Below are 3,720 nucleotides of genomic sequence, written 5' to 3' on the forward strand. Positions count from 1 at the left end.
GAAGTGATTCCCGGGCAACAGCATTGCCAAAGCAACCACTGTCGGCACAAAGAGTCAAATTTCACAGATTCCCGCGCGTGGGAATGAGCGCTGACTACAGGGGAATCAGCGCCGTATGCGGAAGCGCATGCAGCAGTCGGCCGCCTGCGCTAGTGGCGGCAGGGCCCGCGCCTCGGCACGCGAGAAGCAACAGATGTCGGCCAGCAGTGTCGGCCAGGTGAGGCCGCCTTAGGCAGTGGCGGCGAGGCCCACTGGCGGGCCCCGCACGCAGCACTGCCTGTCGACCAGCCAGCGACCGCGCCAGGGCTGGCCGCCTCCGGCGGTGGCGACAGGGCCCACCTGACCCGCCCCGTTCCGTCGCGGCTCGGTAAGGCGCTGGGGTTCCCGTTCGCCTGGGTGGCCGCCTCCTGCAGTGGCGGCAGGTGCCACGTGTCGCCTCTCGCGTCTGCCGCCACTGTTGTGAGGGTCCTTTTTATCAAATTAATTCACAGGTAGTCCTTTTTGTCAATTCCGTTGGCCAGGGGGTCCTTTTGGACAAAAAATCTCTGGCGAGTGCGTGCTAGCTTGATGGGTTCAGCCGTGAATTTCTACTGGGTTCATGCAAGTGCCAACGTGTATACATGTACGTGGCGTGAAAAATCTGTTGGGTTCATCTGAACCCAACACCTACACGCTGGCTCCACCATTGTTGACGGCAGCGGCCTATGAGGGCACGCCGGACCAGTGTGTGCCCCAGACCCAGCAAGTGGCTAGGTTGGGGTCTCGGGTCTTAGATGTTAGGCTTGGTTGCGATGTCTATTTGGTATTAGGCTCAGGCTATCTGTGCCCCTTCATCAACTGGATAGGTGTAGCAACACTTATTGCTTAGACGGCGGCTTTATCTTACTGTTGTATGACTTTGTAAGGTCTTGTGGGAATAATTAATAAAGTGGCAGTATGCATCGCCCAGATGCAGAGGCCGGGGGTCATCCTCCTTTTCAAAAAAACAAACCAAAAGACTCTAAAGAAATTTTTTTATAGAAATCATATCCTATGAAATTCCTCCAAGATTCCTCTAAACCAAAGGAGGCTTTAGGGCCTGTTCTGATCTCCTCTAGCTTCCCAAAACTTCACAAATCCAGCTTCTCAAAGTAGCTTCTCACTCCAAGCAGCGATGGAAAATCCGTTCGGCTCGGTTTGCAACTTCTCGCGTCAGTACAGCCCAGCTAAGAGGGTTGTGGCCTGTTTGGGCTAGTTGGGCCGACTGGAGGCAGCCCAAAATCGGCCTTGTAGTGGAGTAGCGAGGGAGCACAGTAGAGGGAACGAGGAACGATCTGTTTATCGAGCGTACCGGTTCGCCTCGTATGACTTGGCGGTAGCAGTTCGCTTGTAATATCGGCCAGCTCCAGCTTCACAAATCGGTGGAGCTGGGCCGAAGCTGCTTCACAATTTTACACTGTGATCAATCCCTGCTTCCTGAAGCTAGCTTCTCGCTGCTTTTGCGTTCGGCTCGTATCTGTTCCAGGATTGTGTGAAGCGTGGAGCGGGAGGAGATTAGAACAGGCCCTTATTGGGCGTTGTAATCCATGCTGTATAAATTGTGTATGAGCTGATATATATGTGGCGCCTTTCCCTGTTAAAAAGAAGTTAGGACCGGACGAGACCGAGTATATGATGCTTTTCCTCGCTGATGATTGGTTTTCAAAAGAAAAAAACTTGCGTGCATGGACTCTCGGAGCGGATCCCCCACACACAAAGGCTCGTCAGCGAGCGGGAAAGCTGTCAGTGGAAACCCAGAGGGCCGCGAATGGCCCAGGCCCACATCGAGATGCGTGCTAGTCGTCCATGGTGGCCCGGCCTGACCTCGGCATGCTCGCACACTTCAGATTTTTTTTTTTAAAAAAAACACTGCAGCAGTCTCTGTCAGTCCCTGTGTCACGTACTACGCCGCGTGCCTTTGCCTGTCTGCTCGAGCCGTGAGCTCGATCGGCGGCTAGCTGCCCGTGGAAACGCTTAATTATCCGATTATCGATGACTTGTGTAACATGATGTCTCTGTCAGTGTGCCTGTCAGGTAATAATCTCCCATCGAGCACTGCGTTTCAGCTGATTAGCCACGTGCATCCCGTAACGAACTGGTTCCCCGTGAAGAACATGCTGCTGCTCGCGCAGTTGCTGTGTGACGTAGGTGGGTAGGGCAGGGCAGTCAGAGCCAGTCAGATGAGTGTGCGTTTGTTGTGGCGTGGTGTGGTCAGTGGTGTGGTGTACCACGTGAAACCGCTTTTTCCTGCTTTGTTCCGGGGTGGTGCATGGTCGGTGGACGTACCGGTGGTACTACGACGACGGTGCAAATGATGACTACGCCTTGGGCCGGCTACCACCATCGGCACCTTTAGCTGAGATGAAATCGACCGGTTAACTAGGAGTATATGCAACTGCGTGGCTTTTCGATCTGTCATGCATGCATGCATATCCCGAGGGAGGCCTTTGTAGGTTTCCTCGTGTGGAACGGAGAAAAGAGGATGGGTGAAAAAAGCCCCATATAGCCGGTAGCGGCAGGCCATGCAAGCACATTGCGCAGACCGGCTGCCGGTCGTGGCCAGTGGCTGCGCAGGTAACGTGCGTGCCCGGGACATGAGCGCCGTATCCAATGTCTGGTTGGTTAACGAGGGCTGGGCTAACCCGTGCACACAACACACGCATGCACGTATGGCTTAGCAGCAGCGCCATGCATGACTGAAAAATACCAAGACTAGTCGTCGACCAGGCAGCGTCCTCCAAACCAGGCAGCGCTACTGCTAGCTAGCCAGCTAGCCAGTCTGCGTGCATGCGCTGTCCACTGTTCCGGCACGTAAGTACGTACGCCACGTTCAGCGGCCAGCAGCCTGCCGCCCCTCGTCGGTGCCACTGCACCACCTCGCTCGCTACGTGAACGCGCGGTGGTGTCCGCACTGAATGTACAGTCTACAGTGGCCGGCCGTGCCCAGCGACCACCATTGCTACTGCGTACGTACTGCCACAGTACGTGCCACTACGTGCACCGCGGTGCCGACACCGTGCACATGTACGCCGGTAGCTAGGCCGGCAAGGCCATTTCGTCGGCACGGTACTACGGCGCGGCGCGCACAAGGGAAGGTGGGAGACGCATGCATCGGGTCTGGGCGCGGACGGCCTTTTCTCTAGGCTGCGGTGCTTTCCTTCTGACGCTCCATCCGGCCGGCCCCTCGATAGCGAGGGAGTAGGAAGAAACGAGCCGTCATTGCCGCGATGGGTCGTCGATAGACAATGGCTGTTTGCCCTGCGACGGGTGGCGATGCAAAGGGCACGAAGCCACAGAATCCCCACTACCATCTGTAGTTCTGTACCCATCCATGTTCGATCCGACGGCCTCGAGTCATTTTTTCTATCTTTTCACTATAGACCCAGATTACTCTTCTACTCTTTTTTTTTTATTTGAGAAAATAGACCCAGATTCTACTGTAGTTGCTCCCGAGCCAAGAGTATTCCTTTTAAATAGGGCCCGCTTGGTTCGTCGTTGGCCCAAAACCGGTGTAATACCAGCGTGTTTCGTTGGAGTAACTGGAGGTAGGGAGTGAAAATTGAAGGAATGAGAAACTTTTAAACCAGTGTACTATATAGGTAGGGTTTTGGTTCTCACAAGGATTTCGATGTAATTTTTATTATGTTTGGGGTGCTTTGTATTTTCGGTGAAACTTTATAATAGATCTGATATTTTCGCAAA

Source organism: Triticum aestivum, chromosome 6B (genome assembly GCF_018294505.1).
Source record: "Triticum aestivum cultivar Chinese Spring chromosome 6B, IWGSC CS RefSeq v2.1, whole genome shotgun sequence".
In the NCBI taxonomy this organism is placed as follows: Eukaryota; Viridiplantae; Streptophyta; class Magnoliopsida; order Poales; family Poaceae; genus Triticum; species Triticum aestivum.